Source organism: Gossypium hirsutum, chromosome A01, assembly GCF_007990345.1.
Source record: "Gossypium hirsutum isolate 1008001.06 chromosome A01, Gossypium_hirsutum_v2.1, whole genome shotgun sequence".
NCBI classification, from domain to species: Eukaryota; Viridiplantae; Streptophyta; class Magnoliopsida; order Malvales; family Malvaceae; genus Gossypium; species Gossypium hirsutum.
Genome location: NC_053424.1, coordinates 94,449,532 through 94,474,016, shown reverse-complemented (window position 1 = coordinate 94,474,016; position 24,485 = coordinate 94,449,532). Strand labels below are relative to the sequence as shown.

General features: G+C 37.0%; 1 non-coding gene across 1 annotated transcript; it reads right to left on the bottom strand.

Annotated features, from left to right (window-relative positions):
* Window positions 1-4,377: 4,377 nt before the first annotated feature.
* Window positions 4,378-4,486, bottom strand: LOC121207757 (small nucleolar RNA R71). The gene has a single exon (XR_005902869.1). It is a non-coding gene; the product is annotated as a small nucleolar RNA R71 (small nucleolar RNA).
* Window positions 4,487-24,485: the final 19,999 nt, after the last annotated feature.

Genomic DNA, 24,485 nt, shown 5'->3' with positions numbered 1-24,485 from the left:
ATTTTAAATCATATTTGCTAGGATGGTTATGTTAATTCAATAAGATCTATTTTATTCAAGTTTAACATGTTTAGGCCTCAGTCAATCATGTTTTCAATTAATATCATGATGCATTTCATTCATATGTGATTGGGTGCACTCAGATTAGCTGAACGATCTTAACCAGACGATGGCTAGTAGACACATAATTGAAAAGTGCAATGCTCAATTTAGATCCTTAAACCTGACTAAGTTGAGGTTCATAATATCTTTAGTTAGCTCTATTATCTTCCATAGTTTTTAAGTTTATGTAATTAAACTGTTGATAAATGTCCTAAACCATTTAATGTTGTTTTTTTTTCTTTTTTGTCGCTAAAGCCATTCATTCATACATTTAGGTAAATTGAATCTAGATTAGAATTGCATAGGGATCAATCTTTGTATCTAGTTAATTTTACTTAGTTTAATCATCACCATCCAAATTATTAAGTTTTTACATCAAATTGTTAATTATAATTTTGCAATTAAGTTGTAACACCCCTTACCCGAACCCAAGACCGGGACAAGGTATGAGGCATTACCATACAAAAATGGGACACTTCAAAAAATACGGCGATAAAATTTCATTTCAATTTAAGACCGATCAAGCAAAATCATATTGTCCCCATTATGGACCTACGTGGTCCAAATCATACATTAAAAGCGATCTGAGACAAAATCGAGAACTAAAGAAAATTTTATAAAAATTCCTAGGGTTAAGCCCCACACGCTCGTGTGGAGGCAATACACATGTCTGTGTGCTTGGGAACACGCCCATGTCCCTTACCCGTGTTGAATTATTGGAATTTATTTTTCATTTCGAACCTATAGGGGTTTTCACACGGCTGAGCACACGCCCGTGTCCCTCACACAGCCTAGACACGCCTGTGTCATAGCCCATGTCCAAAAACCTAGACATTCTATTTATGATGTCACCATTCATCTAGGGGCACACAGCAAAGGTACACGCCTGTGTGCTAGGCTGTGTCCTCTACACGGTTGAGACACATGGCCATGTCTCTACCCGTATGTTTACTACCATGCAAAGTGCCCTAAAATTTCTAAGTGCAGGGGACACACGGCTAAGCGACACGCCTGAGGGGCTGGCTGTGTGTCACACATGGCCTAGACACATGCCCGTGTGTCTATCCGTGTGGACCATTTTAAAGGCTATTTTTCCCAGCCTTTGGTCACCCTCAAACATCCATTCACACTCACATGTTCCTTAAACAACTAACATGACATAAGTGTGCCCTTAAAACCTTCTTGGCCAAGGTCATACATGTTACTACATGTCTCATTTTATCCTTTGACAATATTACCCTCTTTGTGTTAGGGTTATCATTTCAAAAATCACATATTTTTGTACTTGGCACATTTTATAACTCATGTCCATTATGACCTAAACCATTTCCAAGTGATATGGCCACTTTTCGCATATCTATTCATGGTATAACACAATAGGCATTCACATGAAACATTCAAGCATAACCATGCACAGTTAGTAGGTTTACAACCTATATCAAAATGAGCCATATCTCATGACCATATACAAAATGAGTAAGCATATCATATAAGCCCTTACATTGGCGAGCCAAATGACACATATAATAAAATAACCAAAAATCCTATACATGCCATTATAACAAAATAAAAGTTTCTATATACCAAAGCAAGACAAATAGACAATGTGATGATTTTTGCAATCGTCTTCCAACCTTCACGATTCCGCGAGCTCTATAATACAAGGGAAAAAAGAGGGGGTAAGCATTAACATGCTTAGTAAATTCGAATAACGGGAAAGTAAACTTACCGGTTATTTAGCATACAACCATAACGCATATTTATGCCAACATGCATAGTACAATTTCCCTATCACATGTACTCAATAATCAAGTTAGTCTCCTATCGATACATTATAACATTAGTCTTAGATGAGCTCATCAATTCAAGCATTTCCATTCTCATTCTCGTTCTAGTCTCGTTGAATTTCTCGGAATCTTGATGGATATCCCATTTACCATCAAATTGTGCAAGTGACCATTTTAAGTATGCACACCCGTGAACCTCGCTCTTACGGCAGAATTTCTAGTCCAGGCTAAATCCCCCGTAATGTAGACTCATGAGCAATGTCGGGATTACCAGTCCAGGCTAAATCCTTTATATCAACATGTGCTCTAATGAGCTCGGATCTAAATTACTAGTCCAGGCTAAATTTAGATCCTAATTGGATTACCCATCTAGGCTAAATCCATTTAGGCACACTTATTCTTCAAGAGGCTCAATCTCTAAAAGAACACCCGTCCGGGCTAGATCCTTTTTACCATCAATTCGTTTAGAGAATCCATCGGATATCCTTTTATTCAGTCGAGACATTTATCAACGCAATATTTATCATGCATTGTTTCACAAAAATTATCAATACTATAATGCATACATGAATATACATTTTTAATGTAATTTAAATAGTTTACATTCGAGTTACGCGAACTTACCTGGTAATTGCTTCGGGTTTGTATTTCGGTTATTCTGAAACCTTTCGTTTTCCACAGTCAACCTCCGGAATTGGTTCCTCGGCGTCTATATCAATAAAAATAAATTATTAATACCTCACATTGTTCATTTTGGGCCTAAAACTCATCCTAGGACAAATTGACCATTTTGCCCCTAACCTTTCACACTTTTACAAATTAGTCCTTAGGCTCGTATAATGAAGTGCATGAAATTTCTTGAATAGCCAAGCCTAGCCAAATATTTTTCATGCTTATGCCAGCCCATATTTTCTTCTATTTCACATTTCTACCCCACATTTTATGCCTTTTACAATTAGGTCCATTTTAGGTGTTTTTATGAAAAATCACTTAGCAAAAGATGTTTATCTAATATCTAACTTTCATAACCCTTCACAAATCATCAAAGAACAACCATCTCATGCATGGGTCAAATTTCTAACATGAACCCTAGCTTGAAATAGGGGTAGAAATGGATAGAGCATGTTACGAGGATTTCAAAAATACAAAGAACATTAAAAACGGGGCTAGGGAACACTTACTATTGAGCTCAAAAATGTTGAAAACCCTAGCTATGGAGAACATGCAAATTTCAGCAGCATGAAGAAGAAGAATGGTTGATTTTTGCTTTCATTTTCCCTTTTTATTTCTTTTATCACCAAATGACCAAAATGCCCTTCCTTACTAACCTTTGAAAATTTTTCATGCATGCCCATTTTTGTCCAAAAACTTAGAAATTGAGAAAATTACTCTTTGAGAGCTCCTAATTAACAATCCAAAGCAATTTCATGCAAATGCTTCTAGAACCCAAGTTTTGCAATTTATTCAATTTGGTCCCTAATTTCCAATTGGACACCTTATACTTAGAATTTCTTCATGAAACTTTAACACATACTTATATCAATACCCTATACCTCATAATAAGCATAAAATAAATATTTTAACATCAGATTTGTGGTCCCGAAACCATTATTTCGACTAGGCCCAATTTTGGGATGTTACATAAGTGATTAAGCTTATATAGTCCCTGTGGAGAAAATAACTCATTTTACTTACTTATTACTTGAATGACTATGTACACTTGCTCATATTTCTCGTTACAAGTTTTTGGCTCTGTTGCCGGAGACTGTTGCCTTAATCTTTTTTTTTTTTGGAATTATTCTTTGCAATTTGGTTTTTATTTTATTTTTATTTAAATTCCTAACTTTGCTAATAAATTCTTTACTTTTTTTTCTCTTTCCCTTTATTATTATTATTTTATTCTTTATTCTTTAGCTTTTTTATGATTTTCTTTTCAAGTTGTCATGAGCATAGATCGAATCATCAATTTACTCCCTGTAGACTTTGAAATCAAACGGGCATTTAGAAAAAGAAAAGAAGAAAGATTAGCCCAGAGATAAGCCGTAGAAATGGACCTTGAGAATCAAAATGATGATGAAGGGAATAGAGCCGCTAATGCTTGAAATCCAATCCTTACTGTTGATGATAAGGATCAACCCATAAGACAGTATGTCGTGCCACTTCTTAACAACTTAAATCCAGGAATTAGAAGACCAAAGATTGAGGCACTGCAGATTGAATTGAAGCCTGTGATGTTTCAGATGCTTCAAACAATAGGCCATTGGAATTCCCACAGAAGATCCACATTTTCACCTTTAATTGTTTATGGAGGTGAGCGGTTCCTTCAAGATAACTGGTGTAACTGAAGACGCATTAAGGTTGAATTTGTTTCCATACTCGTTGCGAGATCAAGCACGAGTATATCTTAATTCATTACCATCCAACTTAATTTCTACTTGGCAAGAATTAGTTGAATGCTTTTTGGTAAAGTATTTCCCACCTAGCAAAAATGCTAAGTTGCGAAATGAGACTACTTTTTAACAATTGGATGACGAGTCCTTATATGAGGCGTGGGAAAGATTCAAGGAGTTACTACATAGATGCCCTTATCATGGGATTCCACATCTTATCCAGTTGGAGACATTCTATAGTGGTCTCAATGCACACAAAATGTAACAGTCCGGTTTTAGCTAAATCGAAATAGTTGTTTTGAAACTAAAAATCAGATATCAAAAAATTATTTTAATATTATTTTATGTGTTTACAACATGATTGTATGTATGTGTGAAAATTTCGTGAGTTAATTTTATTGTTTAATGGCTCAATTTGAGAAAAAGGACTTAATCGCGTAAAATGAAAAAGTTGCACGCTATTAGTTAAAGGTGTCAATTGGCCTTGGCTTTTAAAAACGATGGCCTTAAATGGTAATTAGACCAATTTAAATGGTAGTGGACAATTTTAGACAACCATTAAGTGATTTTATATGTATATTAATAAGGTTAAAGTGGTAAATTAATTATTAGTGTTAATATTAAATAAAACAAAAGGCAAATTTGGTGGCATTCATCTTCTTAGCCGAAATTAGAAGAAGAAAAGAAGCCATATTATTTCACTTAGGGTTTGGTACTTGTAAGCTTCAATTGGTAAGTGTTTTGAGTTTAGTTTTTAATGATTTATACGTTTTTGAGATCGTTGCTTCATATTCTAGCTAGCCCATGCCTTAATTTTTGAAGTTGTTAATGATTTTGTGAAAAGTGTAAATTGAGGGTTGAAATGTGAAATAAATGAATGTTTTGGGTTACTACAGGTCTCTATGAAATTCGGCTAACATGTAAATTGGATTGAATTGTGTGAATTTTGTGTATTTGTGATATAGGGACTAAATTGTAAAAATATGGAACTTTAGGGAATAAAGTGTAAAAATGCCCAAATAGGTGTTTGTAGACTGAATTAAATGATTTGATGAACAAATGAGTTAATTTTGAATGTATGTAGATCAAGAACGAAAGAAATTGGATTTAGATTGTGGAAAATCAAAGGTTATTGAATAGTTGATCCAGTCCGTTTATCCTGAATACAAGATAAGTTCATATGCAAATAAATGTTGTTAAATTTAATTATATATGCTTAATTGTCATAGAACTGCTATGAATGTTGAATGATCAAATACGAGCAAGAATCGACAAGGTTATAATATCTGAAAGTCCTGTACGAACCTTAGGAATAGTATAGGATATGAATGTCATGACATTAGGATTAACGAGATGTGATTATGTGTAAGAACATGTTTGGGACATTGATATCATTATGAGATTACGTGACCATGTCTGGGACATTGGCATCGTTATTTGATTTCGTGTAAGACCATAGCTGGGCTATCGGCATCGATATGTGATAACATGTAAGACCATATCTGGGATATGGCATTGTATGAGATATATGTGATTTTCGAGTATCCTTAACAATTCCAAATGGTTCAATGGGCAAAAGCCAAATCGAGGAAGAATGTGTGAATGAGTTAAGTGACTCAGGTACATATGAGATTCATACAAGTATTAAAAAGAGAAGTATTTGATGAATTCTGATACGTGATATTCATGACAAGTTTTAAATATTTATAATGAATCGTTCTTGAAACTAAATATTATCACGATGAAGGCAAGTGTACCTGTCAAACAGTAGTATAGCTTTAGCAAGACCGGATTATCGAACCCAAAGGAACTAAAAGTACTAGTATCAACTTTCTTTTTATTATCTAGCCTAAAAAATAAAAGGGTTTTGTTTATCTAACTAATTAATTAAACTAAGAAATCACAGAAAAGAAATTTGGGGAAAATACTTTTTTGGAAAACTCGATTGATTGAGACAATACCTAGGGAAAAATCCACCTAGACTTCACTTGTGATTTGACTCTGAATCAGACGATTTATTCATTCAACTTGTTCTGTAGAGATCCCTAAGTTATATTATTATCTATCTCGAGACTAACAACGTCTAACCCTAGTTTGAATAATTGAAATCTCTTTCTAATTAACGCCCTAGGGTTGCATTAACTCGATCTATGGATCCCCTTATTAGGTTTCACCCTAATCTGGTAAAATCTTGTCACCCTATCTCTAGGCGCGCAACCAACTCCACTTAATTATGAAAAATTTACTCTTAGACAGGGTCTATTCCTCCTCTGAATAAGAGCTTAACTTGAATCAATATCCTGGAATATCAAAACAAGAATTAAGAGCACATAATTAAGAACAAGTCAAATATTTATCATACAATTTAGATAATAATAACAAGATCCATCTTGGGTTTCATTCCCCTTAGGTATTTAGGGGTTTTAGTTCATACTAATAAAAGACAAAATCTAAAAAGAATAAAAATAACAAAACATAAGAAAACCCAAAACTCCTGAGGGAATTTGAAGGGAGATCTTTAGTTTTGATGGTGAATCCGGCTTCTGAGATGGATCGATTAGCTTTCCTTGAGCAATTCCTTGCTTCCTCCTCTGCGTCCCTTGTCTAAGTGCCTCATCAGGTGTTTAAATAGGCTTTGGAATGCCTAAGAGCCCTCAAAATTGGCCTTTTTTGAATTGGACTAAATTTGGGCTCGGCAGGGACACGCCCGTGTGTGATTACTTCAGGCCGTGATCAAGCCTTTTAAATAGGCACGGGCGTGTGATATACACGTGTAAATCGTGCTTTGACCTTGCCAAAGGAACACGACCGTGTGGTCTGCCCGTGTGAGGAAGTCTAGGCCATGTTGATTTCGTACGTTGGCCCATTTTCTCTGTTTTTGGCCCGTTTCTCATTCCTTTCACTCTCCTATGCTCACCTAAGTATAAAACATGAAATTAAGGCATTAGGAGCATCAAATTCACCAATTTTAAGAAAAAATCATCCATAAAGTGTACTAAGCATGGGATAGAAATATGTATAAATTACGATTTATCAAATACCCCAACACTTAAGCATTTGCTTATCCTTAAGCAAAATCCTCAACTTGTAATCAAAATAAATTTTTCTCAACTTATAATTTCTATCAATAATATCTCAAAATAATCCATAGGTAATCATACATTGATAATTCAACTGAAAGAACATCAAAGTTTCAAACATTTCAAGTTAAGCATTTTATTATGGCAACATAGGTGTCTCCCCTCATCTAAGTAATTACCTTTGATTCAAAATATCATAGAGTTTCACATCCTCACTAAAGATTCACTCAAATCACTCGAGGTGTTTAAGTACAATAAATGAAGCACTTAATAGTTAATAATGAAAAGTCATTACCATAGGTTTGCATGAAAATCAAATCTCCACGACTATAAATTGAGATGAAAAATCAATCAAAAGGTCTTTAGAGGGTTGTAACGTGGCTTTGGTTAGAGGGTGTGGTCACAAGCTGAAAGAAAGGGTTAGGATCGAGATTGAATTGAAAAATTTCCTAACTAGAAAAATGACTTGTCATCAATTGCGTACAACAGAGCTTTTTCTCAGAATATGGAATTTAACTTCTTTAGCTCAGAAGATCACTACTACTAATATGTATACATTTATTTTTTTTAAGAACAAGTCAAATTACAAAATAGAATAAAACATAGCTAATCAACTATTCCAACTCAAATCTCGACAAAAATAGGGATCAAATTAATTTAGGGGATTTTAATAATAATGAGTTATGGGTTAATATTGAGGGTAAATCAATGAATTGGTTGTTAGGCTCAATAGGGTTCACTAAGGGTTAATTGTGAAGGTAGGATTTTATAGAGTGAGTGGGTTAAACCTAAGTGCCTTTATCATTTTAACATATCAAATCAAATGGTGTGGTCTTAACATGCATAATCAAGCAAGTTCTAGAATAACAATTCAATACTGATGCACTCATAATGAAAGTGAGCATGAAAGAAAAAATAGATGCTCTAAAGGCTCAAGATCTCACAAAAATTATGGCTTTTTGATGTTTAAACTTGTGAATTCCAACTCAAGATAATACCTAAACTTGGGGAAACAACCTAAAAGTTTTTAATTCTTCAAAAATCAACTTATCATGCTTGATTCCCTAATGTCTTAAAGTTTAAACAATCAATGCATAAATGCCTATGTTTTAATTCAAGATAGATCAATAAACATTATAGACTAATGGAATTCATTCTAATAATGATATGAGAAGATCGCATGAGAATAAAACAAAATGCAAGGATTTTTCTGATATAAAAGACCCCCCTACACTTAAGATGTACATTGCCCTCAATGTACAAAGGTAGATATATTGAAAAAGATAGATTTATAATCATAAGATAGAGAGAGAAGTGAAACTTCCTGAATGATGAATGAATTCCTTGAATTGGAGTTTATAGGATAATTGGCGTAAGAGTGGAGGAGGATACTCCGGTGGTGTTAAAGGTTCATTAGTCCATAAGTCCTGCGCTAAAAGAATATTATATCTGGTGGTAGCTATGGTCATTGTGACAGCCCTAAATTGACCCTAGTCGAAAAGTGGTTTCGGGACCGCTAAACCGAGTCACCGAAGTATTTGAGTATAATATTTATTGTCTAAAATATGTAAATATGAGTGTGTGAAAGTTTTGAGCTTCGATTTGGTCAATTGCATGTGAATTTAGTTAATAGGACTTATGTGTGACACTTTGAAATGTGATGGGTTAATCTATAAGGATCTATTAGTGCATGTTATGAAAATAATGGGTTTGCATGTCAAATTTCCACCTATGACAAGTAGTGGCCGGCCATGCTATGGGTTAAAATGTATTATAAACATTTTATGTTAGTGTTTTATGTTAGAAATAATAAAATAAAGAACATGGGTAATAAAATAATAGTGGTTAGTAGGGGAGAAACAAAAAAATTAGCTAGGTTGCTCCTCCATTGCCGTGAATTGAAGGAAGAAGAAGAGGGGAAGTTTGGCCAAGGTGGTTCTTTAGATTAAGGTATGTTCAATGTTGCTTTTGGAGGTTTACACATCCTTTGGAGGGTTAGCCTACTTCTATTTATCTCATGGATGAAATTGGGGTTGTTGGAGAGTTAGGATTCGGCTAAGAGGCTTCAAAATTTTAGTTGATGCCTTGATACTACTAGCATGTTAGCTATATGGATGTGTTAAGTTACTTGAAATGTTAGATAAATTTGAACTCCCTACCAAATTCTTTAGGCAACCCATGTTAGAAATTTCGGTATTGAGATGTCTAGATCTTTCGGCCATTGTAGCTATGGAGGAATAAAGTTTTTGTTTCTTGTTAAATTGGATGAATCTTGTTGTATGAGTGCTTGAACAAACTATGATTAAATGGATGCATAGATTCAAAGTGGGAAGAATTGGCTATTATATTTGATGCTAATGCCGAATATGAAGATGATGAACTTGAATAAATAATATTCAGCTAGCATGATAAGTTATGAAATATTAAGTAGATGATATAATTGATTGGTGAAGTGGCTAATAGGGATTTTTAATGAAATTATGCCAAGGCCGAATGTATCATGAAGTAAATAAAAATGCTAAATGTGCATTATGTGCTTATATGTGTATTCGGCTAGGGAAGTTTGATATGAAGCTTTGATAGGTTTGAGAGATGAATGACCGAATGAGCTATAGGTTATGTATGGATGAGTTTTATGCATATGTGTGTGTGTGGCATTAGTAGTTAATGGCATTCGGCATTGTTTAATTAAAATTAGAAATGAATGCTTGAAAGTTAAATAGGTCGCTCTAATGACCAAATATGCTAAAAGCTAATATATGGACAAATGATACGAATGAATTGGTTTTTGAAATGTATATGGTTGCCGTATGTATGTGTTTGATTGAGAAGTAAATTTGTTTGATTTAGCTCAAGAGCTTAGAGGATCAAAGTTGGATAAGGGAAAGGAAAAAGTGATCGAATAGCCGTTGAAATCGTTCGACAACATCCGAGGTAAGTCTTTGAGTAATGAAATTTAGCTCACGATTTAATAAGGCAATTATTTGTCTATGAGCATAATAATTAACTCGTGACTTGACGATTCTACTTGAATTACATGGTAAAATAAATAAGTAAGGTATTTACTTGTAGCCGAATGGTTATAGAAATCTTGTGGATTAATGAAAAGGGATTATGTTATTTGTGTGGGATTAATGAATCGATCGATGTATGGTTAGTAAACATGCTGTAATTGTATTCGAGTATCAGGAATGATATCCAGATGTGATATGATATATATATGCATATACATGTGAATGCTAATCGGGGTCTAAATCCGAGCTTGGTCTCGATGGGCTTTTGAGCCAGTGCTAATAACCGAACTTAATTTCGAAGGGCTTTTTAGAGCCAGTGTCATGATCGGACTTAGTTTCGAAGGGCCTTCGAGCCAGTAGTCTAAATCCGAGCTTGGTCTCGAAGGGCTTTTGAGCCGGTGCTAAGAGTCGGACTTTATTCCGAAGGATGTTGCACCAGCATAATATTTGAGGGTGAAAACCCGTAAGTGTTCTTACGAGAAATCATATAATACATGCTGGAATAATTTTAATCACATGCGCTACTTACTGTAAGACAACGAGGTAAGTAATTTACCCTTGTTGAGAATGTGAATATACTTCAATTATGACTTTGAAATTCGATGGGAATGCTTAGCACATTATTTAGATCATCCGAACGTTTATGATTTGATTATGATGTATGAGTTCCGAATATGAGAGTTCAATGTCATAGTTATGAATGTGTGTGCATATGCATGAAATGGACAGGGACATTTGAGATGAGAGCATTCGGTTGTGGATTGGAGTTGGCCGGATAAATTGGTTTCACCTTTGTGATATTAATGATAAAAGTGATATCTCGGTTATGTTTCTATTCGGCCAAGGGATGAACAAATAAACTTGATAATTTTATGCCATTCCTTTAAATGATTTCATTGCTTAAAACTTACTAAGCATCGAAATGCTTATTCTCTGCTTTAATTCTCTGTTTTATAGATTTTGCTCTTCAGCTATCGGACTTAGGATTGTCAAAGTCGAAGTCGTCCACACTATCTAAGCCACTTTTTGGTACTCTTTTAGTTCAATTTTGAAAAAACGGCATGTATAGGGCTGACCCTTGTTGTTAATTAAGTACCCTTTTGTAATGTGTATTCGTATAGCCATGCGAAAATGGCTCGTATATTTCGAAGTATAACATTATGGTCTTGTGATATGGTTATTAAGTGGTGTGGAAATGTTTGGTAATGACTAGTCATTGGAATGGCCAATCATGGTCCTGTTGGTGCTACTTACATCATGGCTAATCGGGATTACCCTTGATAATAATGTATGTCAATTTGCTAGTTGATTCATGGAAAACTATGAAATAGGTGAAATCTGCCTTAAAATAGATGCTGACAGCAGCAGTGATATGAGTTTGAAAAATCACTAAAAATAGTATAAATGTAATTAAATAATGAATAACTTATGTAAACGAACCTTGATGAGTCTATTTTCATATGGAAGAAGCGAAACGACCATATGAGCCGTATTTTATGAGATGTTTAAGTTTTCGTGAAACAGGGCCAGAACGATTACTGGATCCCCTGTTCTGACTTTGAAAATTTACCATAAATTAACCAGAGACAATTAGAAGTCATTCTTCATATGTATATATTCCTTTTTGAGTCTAGTTTCATTAAAAACAAACGGCATAAGTATGGAAGCTCTGTACAGGGAGATATCTAAGTCGTAATGCATGAAGGTCAGAGTAGTCGAACCCTGAAACAGGAGAGACTTTAACTAATAAACTGTACTAATTGGATCGACCAAAAATTCTAGAAAAAAATTTGTAGATGGACATATAAGTCTAGTTTCAGGAAAAATTTACAAAATCAGTTTTCGAGTTTTGGAACTCGAGATATGATTTTTAAGGTGACAGTGACGCAGTTAACCAGCTTGTCTGGAAATTTTAAAATGAACTGTGTGAGTAAATGAATTAAGTCCGTTAGCACCTCGTGTTCGACTCCGGCAACGGTCTCGAGTACGGGGTGTTACAGTCATGGTCGAGCAGGACATGGAAGTCGTGGAGAACCTTTCCCACTGGAGTTTTTAGTTCCTATGTGATGATGAGCTTGAGGAGCTCTTTTTATAACTGTGACAAAATCAGGAACTTTTTAGGAAGTACAAGGAAGCATAATTACTCGTAATGGAATAACCGAAGTTGATAATTGTAAAATAAAAATTATAAAATCTAATAGAAATAAGCTTAAAGAAAAATAAAAAGTAGTCTTAAAATAGAATAAAAATAAAAACATAAAATAATAAATAAAAGTTTTTAAACATCTTCATCGCTAGGTGGTTCGCGAGGTGGGGGTGACGATGAGATGTGGAAGTGCTGACAAATCTGCTGTAAAGTAGCATCAATGTTATCAAAGTGCTGAAAACATTGTTGCTCTAATCGGGTAAGGCGCTCAAAGATGTCAGCGTATGAAGCCGCCGCATGAACTGGACGAGAGGGTGGTGGTGGCTGAAACGGTGGGTCCTTATGACGTGGAGGGACATCATCAGTAATGTCCTCAGGGACTCCATCCTCAGCTGATTGGGTGAGGTGATACTGAGGAGGGTAGGTTCCTCGGCGCTTCTCAATCATCCTCATACTAAGCATTCTCAGGATGCCTTGTGGGGACATTTGGCCAACAAGAGTAAGGGAGGATGATTGGGCTGTTATGTTGAGGAGCCCGAAGTGCCGTGCCAGTCGAGTCACGTAGGGGCCAATGGAGATGACCCCCCTCCAACGTCGCTTCGTCTGGTGGCGAATGGCGAGGGCAATGAAATAGGCAAGATCGAAGACGTGCCTATGCGACATGCACCATAGAAAGTAGGTGTCGTGAGTGTTGACGACGCCAGTGCTCTCTCGCCTTCCTATTAACATGTGAGCTAAAATGGCGTATAGGTACCTCAGAGATGAAGGGAGAGCTGATGCCTTGGAGTGGCTAGGATTGTAGGAGGCAGAGCCAAGGGCGAGGGCGTTCTAGCACTGTGAAGGAGAATGATGGATGTGGAGATTGAGAGTGTGGAGCTCATTCTCCTCCACGCTCAACTGGCAGACTTGACTGCCGAGGCGAAATTGGACCATTCTCGGATCATCAAAACATGTCATCACTGTCTGAAGATGGAATGATGAGCAAAATTCCATCGTGAGCTTGAGATACGTCAGCTCGACAATCTCGAAGAAAAGTCCCCAAGGGTTGGTGGTGAGGAGGGCCCGAATTGCATCAGCAAGTTTGACTTGTTCTAGCGTAGTCCAGTCTATACAGCGGCCCAGTTCCAAGGGTCGGGCCTGTAGAATCTGAAATAGTTCCTCCTGATTGCCTGGTGGAAATTGGAGGAAGAGGTGGTGAATTTCTGTGGTAGGTCCCGAGGATGATGGCCCTTTCCATTTTTTCGAAGAGGGGACAACAATCTTCTTACCACGTGAGATAGACATAATGTACCTGTAATGGAAATTGAAGTGGAATGTGAATACTTTCCATGGGGCTTACATATTAACCTATACTATAACAACCAAAATAAATGTGCCAAATAACCCTATGAGAATGAGTAATGGAGATTTCTAAAGAATGAATTTGTGTGGGGTTAGTAGCATGAAACTCATAGAAACAATGAATAAATGTAGCCTAATATACTGACTAAGAGAAAAAAAAATAAGAAATTACCAAAACAAAACTTAAAAACATAAATTTATCTACTATTCTAACTATGAATGTGCACGTAAAATAGTCAAATGGAGCATAGAAATCATGAAAGAAGCAAAATAATTGAAGAAGATTGAGATAAAAGAGTAAACAAACGTAAGAGGGAGGAGCTTATGCATCAAAAATGTGGTTGAATGAGGCACATGGGCGTGCCAGGAGGCCGTGTGAATCTGCAGCGACTAGGGTTAGGGATTTTGGGTGAGGAGATGATGAATAGTGAAGGGTATTTATAGATTTTGGGACACACGGCCAAGGGACATGCCCGTGTGACACGCCTATGTACGATTACTTCAGGCCGTGGTCAAGCCTGTTAAATAGGCACAGGCATGTGATCTACCAGTGTAAATCGTGCTTTGACCTTGCCAAAGGGACACGACCATGTGGTCTGCTGTGTGAGGAAGTCAAGGCCATGTTGATTTCATACATTGGCCCATTTTCTCTATTTTTGACCCGTTTCTCGTTCTTTTCACTCTACTATGCTCACCTAAGTATAAAACATGAAATTAAGGCATTAGGAGCATCAAATTCACCAATTTTAAGGAAAAATAATCCATAAAGTGTGCTAAGCATAGGATAGAAATATGTATATTATGGTTTATCAAATTCATTTATGGTATTGAATATGTATACATTAGGAAAGATTTGTGAGTTTATATGTGCTTACTTATAGTTTTCCTATTGATGGAAATGATGTTGATTCATGTGGTAATTTTATTTGTATATGGCTTACTCAGCTTTTAAAGCTTACTTTGTGTGTTCTTTCTTTGTTTTACAGATAATTGAAGCTAGCTCAGATTTGGGGATCTTCAGGAACATCGTCACACTATCGATCAACTTGTTGGCACTTTTGATGCTTTATAAACATGGTATATGGCATGTATAGTCTATTGGTATGATGATATGTTTAGAGCTATGACATTAGCCATGAGATTTGGCTTATAAATTATGTAAATGTTGGTGTGTATTTGGCCATTTGGGCTGGCTTAATTTATGAATTTGGTAAGTGATATGTGATGTCTATATGGCCTTAAGTTTTGGCATGTTTGGTATGTTGGTTGTGATGGCTAAGTGGTTAATTGTTTTGATTAATTACCAATGATATATCATGGTTGATTTGGTATGATATAGGGATGATGAATCGATATATTTTGTGGCATGAATTAGTTGATAAAATTATGAGCAAAATGCATAAGGAATATAGGTGAAATTGTTGGTAATGACATATTATATTGGCATGTTTTGGGTTACCTATAAGTGTATTGAAATGGTATGAAATATTGTGGTTTAGGTATGCTTGATGTGGATGAGAAATATGGCTTAAACCAAGCCTAATTTCGCCCCACATGGTTGAGCACACGGGTGTGTGTCTCGACCATGTGCCTGCTGTAACTTAGTTAAAGAAGTCATTGAGTTACATGGCTTAGACACACGGGCGTATCTACTGGCCGTGTGTGGCACACCGGCTGGCATGTAGGTGTGTGGCTAGCCATGTGACCCAAGTCAGTATACCGTTCAGATTCACACGACCAAAGCACACAGACATGTCTCTGCCCGTGTGATGCAAGTCAGTATGCATGCCCTGTTTCCACATGGCTTATAAAACAGGCGTGCCTAGTGACTGTGTGAGGCACACGGCCAGTTCACACGGGGGTGTGATCCCTATATGCATGAAAATTTTATAAGTTTCCCAAAGTTTTCAAATGTTATCGGTTTAGTCCCGAACTTCTTCCAAACATGTTTTAAGGTTCGTAGAGCCTTATAAGGGACAATGTGAATATGTTTGATCAATGTTTATGTAATATTGGTTTCATATATGATGAAATGTATGTTTTATGTTATGATTTGATCAGTAATGCCTCGTAACCCTATTTCGACGACAGATATAGGTTAGGGGTGTTACTCACAAGATTGGTGGTAGAAGCTTTTGTGAATGGTTTTCTCTTGTCAAAGTCTTATAATGAGGCTTATGAAATCATTAAGAGAATGGCCAGTAATAATTACCAATGGCTAACAAATGAAGCAGCTTCAGGAAGACGAGTAGTTGGAGTGCATGAAGTAAACGTCCTTACTTCACTCTCAGCTCAGGTATCATCTATCTCTTAATGTTGAAATAGTTTACTATTAACGGTTTAAATCATGTTGCAACTTAGCCACCAATCTACTGCCAAGGAGGTGGACCAAACAACACTTACATGCAGTATAGATCAAATCAACCTCTTGGTTTCAATCACTAAGTTTAAAACTTATCACAAGTTGAACCTTTAAATATTTTGGAGAATTTATTGAAGGCATACATTGTTAAAAATGATGCCTTGATTCAAGGCCAAGCAATAATATTGGAGAATCTGGAAAATCAAGAGGGATAATTAGTTAATGAGCTTAGAAGGAAACCCTAAGGTGTTGTACTAAGCAACATAGAAAATCCTCTTCCAGTTGAGTCTTTTAATAATCTTGAGAACTTATTAAGAGCATACATGGCAAATAATGATGAAACTTTAAGAAATTTGGACAACCAGATGGGGCAGCTAGCCAACGAACTTTAAAATAGAACACAATTTGTTTTGCCTAGTGACATGGAGAACGTAAGAAAACCGAGCAAGGAGATTTGCAAAGCAGTCAATTTACGAAGAAAAAGAACTTTTGAACCCAATAAGGTTAAGGTTGAAGATGAACCTCCCAGAAAGAGGAAAATCAACCCACATTTGAAATTCTTGCACTAGAGAAGCAAAATTTTTAAAATTCTAAAAAGGTAAAATCTAAAATAGTGAATTCTGATAAGCTAATCTCTTCATTAGATGCATAAATATTACCTTGGAAGAGTTGTCCAATCCAAGCCAAAGTTCCACAACCTCCATATCCTCAAAGACTCCAATAACATAAACAGGATATATAATTTAAGAGAAAATTGGATGTGTTGAAACAGCTACGTATCAACATTCTGTTGGTAGAAGCTTTGGAGCAAATGTCGAACTATGCAAAGCTATGAAGGAATTTCTATATAAAAAGAGAATGTTTAGGGAATTTGAAAGTATAGCCCTGACTATTTACAGAATGTAGCCTATTTTTTTAGAAAAACAAGTTGCCTCCTTAGTTGAAGGATCCAGGAAGTTTAAGCATACCTTGTGATAAACTATAATTTATACATATTTTTAACCCATTCTTAACACATTTTATGAATGATTTTTCCTTTGAATTGGTGAATTCGATGCTCCTAATGCCTTAATTTCATGTTTTATATTTAGAAGAGCATAGGAGAGCGAAAATAACGAGAAACGAGCCAAAAACGGAGAAAATGGGCCAATGTACGAAATCAACATGGCTTGGACTTCCTCACACGAGCAGACCACACGGCCGTGTCAATTTGGTAGATTCGAAGCACGATTCACACGGGCGTGTCCCTGCTGAGCCCAAATTGAGTCCAATTCAGAAAAGGCTAATTTCGAGGGCTTTTAGGCATTCCAAAGCCTATAAATACACCCTAGAGGAGGAAGAAAAAGGGGAGGCACGGAGAGGGAGGAAGGAATTACTCAAAGAAAGCTGATTGTTCCATCTCAGAAGCCGGATTCATCATCAAGACTGAAGATCTCCCCTTAATTTCCCTTTAGGAGTTTTGGGTTTTCTTTATGATTTTTATTTGTTATTCTTCTGAGATGTTTTCCTTTTTAGTTATGAACTAAATCTCCTAAATACCTAAGGGGGATGAAACCTAAGACGAATCTTGCTATTATTTTCTAAATTGTATGATAAATATTTAACTTGTTCTTAATTATGTGTTCTTAATTCTTGTAAATATTTAACTTGTTCTTAATTATGTGTTCTTAATTCTTGTTTTGATATCCCAGGATAATGATTCAACATAAGCTTGTATTCAGAGGAGGAATAGACCCTGTCTAAGAGTACATTTGTCATAATTAAGCGGAGTTGATTGCGCGCCTAGAGATAGGGTGACAAGATTTTGCCAGATTAGGGTGAAACCTAATAAGGGGATCCATAGATTGAGTTAATGCAACCCTAAGGTGTTAATTAGAGAAAAGTCTCAATTATTTAATCTATGGATTAGACGTTATTAGTCTTGAATAGGATAATAACATAAAGGGATCTCTATGGAACAAGTTAAATGAATAAATCATCCGATTCGGAGCCAGAATAACAAGTAAAGTCCAGGTGGATTTTTCCGTAGGTATTGTCTTAATTCAATCGTTTCCAAAAGTAATCCCCCAATTCTACTTTCTATGAATTCTTAGTTTAGATAATTAGTTAGTTAAAACAAAACCCCCTTATTTTTAGGCTAGATAATAAAAAGACGGTCATTACTAGTACTTTTAGTTCCCTTGGGTTCAACAACCCGGTCTTGCTAAAACTATATTAATGTTCGATAGGTACACTTGCCTACATCATGATAATAGTTAGTTTCAAGAACGATTAATTATATAAGTATTTAAAACCTGTCACACGAGAATCGCGATCAAGTGTTTAGCGCCGTTGCAGGGGAACTAAGATATTAGGAACGCTCAATTTTTATTACTTTAGCCATTTATTTTTCTTGCAATTTAATTTAATTTAATTTTTATTATTTATTAATTTAATTTTTCTTTCTCTTTGTAGGTTTTTATAGTTTATGACTAGAAGAAACCCGTCAAGACCACTACTCTTTGATGAAGAAATCGATCTCACAGTTCATAGAATCCAAAGAGAAATAAGGTGAAGCTTAAGATACACAGAGAACGAGCAAGAGGACGATACTCAACCCCCAACCGAAGAGATGGCTGAAAACCAAGACAATCAGCTACCTCCTGTAATTGCAGTTAATCAAAATCCTGCTCCACGCACTATGTATGATTATGCTAAACCTTCTTTAACAGGAACTGAATCAAGCATAGTTAGACCTACTGCAGCTACAAATACTTTTGAACTGAAACCTAACACAATTCAAATGATACAACAATTTGTTCAATTTGATGGTTTGCAGGATGAAGATCCCAATGCTCACTCAGCAAACTTTTTAGAACTATGCGATAGATTTAAAACTAATGGTGTTTCTGATGATGCCATTCATCTTTGGTTATTCCGTTTTTCATTAAGGAACAAAGCTAAACAGTGGTTGAACTCGTTACCACGAGGGTCAATCACTACTTGGGAGCAAATGACTGAAAAATTTCTACTAAAATATTTTTCACCGGCTAAAACGGTCAAATTACGTAATGATATCTTTTTGTTTGTGCAGATGGACTTAAAAGCACTCTACGATGCATGGGAGAGATACAAGGACCTTTTGAGAAGGTGCGCTCACCATGGGTTACCGCTTTGGCTACAGGTTCAAACATTCCATAATGGCCTGAATCCTTCGACTCGACAAATGGTTGAGGCAGCTGCTGGCGGAACCATCAATAATAAAGCACCTGAAGATGCTTATGAGTTTATTGAAGAGATGTCACTGAATAACTATCAGTGGCAAGTCATGAGGACTAAGCCAACTAAAATAGCAAGCGTTTATAATGTCAATTCGGTTACTATGCTGTCAAACCAGGTAGAATTTCTAAATAAAAAGATTGATGGTTTACTTGGTTCTACTCAGGTACAGCCAGTGATGAGTTGCGAGACAAATGGAGAAGGAGCATGCACACAGTATCAACCCTTCAACCCTAGCATCGAGGAGGAACAAGTCCAATATATGGGTAATAATAACTCTAGATCCCAAAATAACCCATATAGTAACACTAATAATGCAGGTTGGAGGAACCACCCAAATTTCTCATGGGGAGGTCAAGGAAATCAGAGACCACCTCCAAGCTACCAACAACCACCCTACCAACAAGAGAAGAAGCCGAACCTTGAAGAGATGCTGTCTAAATTTATCTCGATGTCAGAAACCCGTTTTCAGAACACCGAGACAGCACTTAAAAAACAACAAGCATCGATCCAAGGGCTCGAAACTCAGATAGGCCAGCTGTCCAAACTAATCTCTGAACGACCACAAGGTAGCTTGCCAAGTAATATTGAACCCAACCCAAGGGAACAGCTCAACGCAATTAATGTTCAAGATGAAAAAAAATTCATTCAGCCTGAGCTAGAACTGAAGCAAGAAACTGCAATGAGTAGAGATCAAGATGAGGTAGGTCATAATACAAACAAATCAACGAATGTCGAATATAAACCTCGTGTGCCATACCCCAACGCGACAAGGAAAAACCGCTCAGATGAATAATTTGGTAAATTCCTTAAACTCTTAAAAAAATTACATATTAACTTACCGTTTATTGAAGCCCTATCGCAGATGCCAAACGCAATAAAATTTTTAAAGGAGCTTCTAGAAAATAAACGGAAGTTGGACGAGCCGTCGCATGTGAAGCTAAACGCAGTTTGCTCAGCTATTATACAGAATAAACTACCTAACAAACTAAAAGATCCAGGTAGTTTTGTGATTCCTTGCTTAATTGGTAGTTTAGATGTTAATAATGCATTAGCTGATTTAGGGGCTAGTATTAACGTCATGCCCTACAAAATGTTCAAACAATTAGGTCTCGGGAAACCCAAATAGACTAGGATGAGCATTCAATTAGCAGACAAAAATATAAGATTCCCTAGGGGTATTATTGAAGATGTGCTAGTCAAAATTGATAAATTTATATTTCCCGTTGACTTCATTGTTCTAGACATAGAAGAGGATAGCAACACTCCTTTGATTTTAGGATGGCCCTTTTTAGCAACTGTTAAAACTATTATTGATGTTGGCATAGGTGAACTCACACTCCGTGTGGGAGACGAAACAATCACCCTTCAAGCTCGTAATTCTAGCAACACATCGAAAATTGAAGGTGATTGTTTAAACCATTCTACTAAAACTGACAATATGGTACAACCTACTTCGTAGGAAATGAGTCTGAAAGAAGCACATGAGTCATTCTCAAGCAGTAGTAGGGGACCTGTTCATGAAGATCGAAGGTTACAAATCGAGGAGCTAGATGAATGGCGGACGCATAAATTGAGAACACACGAAAAACCAAAACTACACCAGAACGAGCTCAATACCTTTCCAAATCAACTTAAGGTTGAAGATAAAGTCTTATTAGATTCCGCAGATCCTCACATTGTCACTACCACACAGAATGAAGAAATACCTCTTACAGTGCTTAGCATTTTCCCATTTGGTACAATCGAGGTAAGTCATCCCAAGTTCGGCACTTTTAAGGTAAACAACACCCGTCTGAAAACTTATTTTGATGAGAATGATAGCAGGAATGAAGAGTATAAACTCCTCGAACCACCATGACCATTCAATGGAGAGGTAAGTCAAGCTTGGACTATAAATAAGCACTTCTCGGGAGGCAACCCGAGCACTAAAAATATTAATTTCTTTAAATTTTAGTATTTAACACCTAACTTACTAATAGAGATCTTGAATACAGGTTTTTCCACACAGACATGGCCAAGCACACGGGCATGCTTAGGCTGTGTGAAAATAGGGAAAGTATTTCCCCAACACGGGCTATGATAAAGCACCATGGCTGTGCGCCATGGCCGTGGGCGAACATGCTAAAACAACACGGGCGTTCGATACGCCTGTGGCTAGAACCTGTGGCCAAACCTGTCAAATTGACACGGGCATTCAACATACCCGTGCCAAGCAACCGTGGTTGAACCTATTAAACTAACATGGCCGTGGGCCTACATACATGGGCGTGGGAGAAGCGAATGAAGCCAAGCACTGTTGTACGACACGGCCGTGTGCACCCACACGCCCAAGGAACACGGGCGTGGACTAAATGTTTAGACGTGCCCAAATTCAAAATTCGCAAGTCACATGGGCAAAAACTGGGGAACACGGACGTGCTCCATAGCCGTGTGCCCCAAAATCTATAAATAGGCTGCACTATTCATTATCTTCTTCACCCAAAAGCCCTAACCCTAGCAGCTGCAAGTCCACACCCCCCCCCGGCCACGCCTGTGCGTCGCCTCTAACTTCATTTTTGACGTTCATTCTCCCCTGCAAGTCCACACTTTTCCCTTTAATTGCACTCATTTTTCATGATAAGTTATCATAGTACTATGCACTTCTTATGTTCTTTTCATCTCTTTATCACTTACATTTCATATCTAGAGTAGTTATTATCTTTTCATGTTTAAATTCTTACGCATTACATGATTTCTCTACTCCATTTGATTAGTCATGGTTAGGATAGTTGAAATATTCATGCCTCTTGTGTTGACATTTCTGTTCATTCATGTAGTATGTTGCATTTTATTCTTTGTCATTTTTCACTTATATCACTATACTAATGCCACAAAAGTATGCCATTGAACTTATTATTTTCGTTAAACTTAGTAGTTATGGCTGAACATATTTATGGATTTTCCCTCCTCAAATTTAGTTGCATTTTCCCCTGTCTACTCATCAAGACGAATTAATGTTTCCAGTTGCAGATACCATGTCATCTTCACGTGGTAAAAAGGCACTGTCCCTACTTCAAAGAAAAGGAAGGGAGCGTCATCTTCCTCGGGTCCTACAACGGAAGTTCGTCACCCTTTCCTAAGGTTCCCCATCAGGCCCCAAGAAGAAATTTTCCAAATACTTCGGGCCCGACCTTTAATTGTGGGCTGCTGCATCGACTGGCCTGCAGTAGAACAAGTTCAGTTGGCTGATACGATTCGGGCCCTCCTAACCACCGACCTGTGGGAGCTTCTCTTTGGGATCATCGAGCCGACGTATCTCGAGCTTACGATAGAATTATGCTCCATATTTCATCTTCAGACCATGATGACGAACTACGATGATCGCAGCACGGTGCAATTTCGCCTAGGTGGATTAGTCCTCCAGCTTAGCTTCCCAGAATTCGGCACTGCACTGGGTTTATATACGGAGGAATTTAAGGAGGAGATGACTTACATGCTCTCAACCACCACATCCATCGTTCTCCTTCACAGTGCTGGGACGCACTAGTACTAGGTGGGGCCACCTACAATCCTAGCTGCTCCAAGGCATCGGCTCTCCTTCCATCTCTGAGGTACCTACACGCTATTTTGGCTCACACGATTACAAGAAGGCGAGAGAGCACTGGCGTCGTCAACACCCACGATGCCTACTTTTTATGGTGTATGTCACACGGGTACGTCATCGACCTTGCATATTTCATTGCCCTAGCCATTCAACACCAGACGGAGCGGCATAGGAAAGGGGTCATCTCCATTGGCCCCTATGTTACTCGGTTGGCTCGACACTTCGGGCTCCTTAGCACCGTGACCTAAGAATCATTCTTAACCCTCATTGGCTAGATGTCTCCACAAGGCATCTCGAGCATGCTTAGCATGAGGATGATTGAAAAGTGCTGAGGAACCTACCCTCCTCAATATCGTCTCGCCCAATCTGCCGAGGAGGAGGCCTATGAGGACATTCCTGATGATGTCCCTCCACAGCACGAGAACCCACTGTCTCAGCCACCACCATCCTCTATTCCAGTTCCTGCGGCGGCTTCACATGCTGACATTTCTGAGCACCTCACTCGATTCGAGCAGCAGTGTTTTCAACGATTTGACAACATTGATGCTACTATACAGCAGATTTGTCAGCACCTCTACATCTCATCGCCAGTCCCACCTCGCAAACTATCCAGCGATGAAGATGTTTAAAAACATTATTTATTATTTTATGTTTTTAATTTTTATTAAAACTTGTTTTTTTTCCTTAGATTTTAGAATTTTATTTTATATTTATCAATATCGTATATTTCATTCAGAGTAATTATTCTTATTTATACCCCCTAAAAAGTTCCTGATTCTGTCATAGTTATATAGAGCTCCTAAGCTCATCATCACATAGGAACTAAAAACTCCACCGGGAAAGGTTCTCTACGAATGCTATGTCCTGCTCGACCATGACCACAGCTACCACTAGATATAATATTCTTTTTGGCGCAGGACTTACAGACTAATGAACCTCTACCACCGCCGGAGTATCCTCCTCCACCCTCACGCCGATTATTCTTCAACACTCCAGTTCAAGGAAATTCATTTAGAACTCAGGAAGTTTCACTTCTCTCCCTATCTTATTTTGACATTCTTTTCTATACATCTGTCTTTTTACATTGAGGGTAAAGTTTATTTCACTATCAGAAAAATTCCTGAATGACTGCACTGCCTTGTTCTCTTGAAAAGCTCTCATATCGTATTTAGGATAAATTTTGATTGATTTATGATTTTGATTGATATCTTGAATTAAAACATAGGCATTTATGCATTGATTGTTAAACTTTAAGACATTAGAGAATCAAGCATGATAAGTTGATATTTAGGAATTTAAAATTTCAGGTTGTTTCCCCAAAGTTTAGGTATTACTTTGAGTTGGAATTCACAAGTTTTAAACATTAAAAAGCCATAATTTTTGTGAGATTTTTGAGCCTTTTGAGCATCTATTACTTCT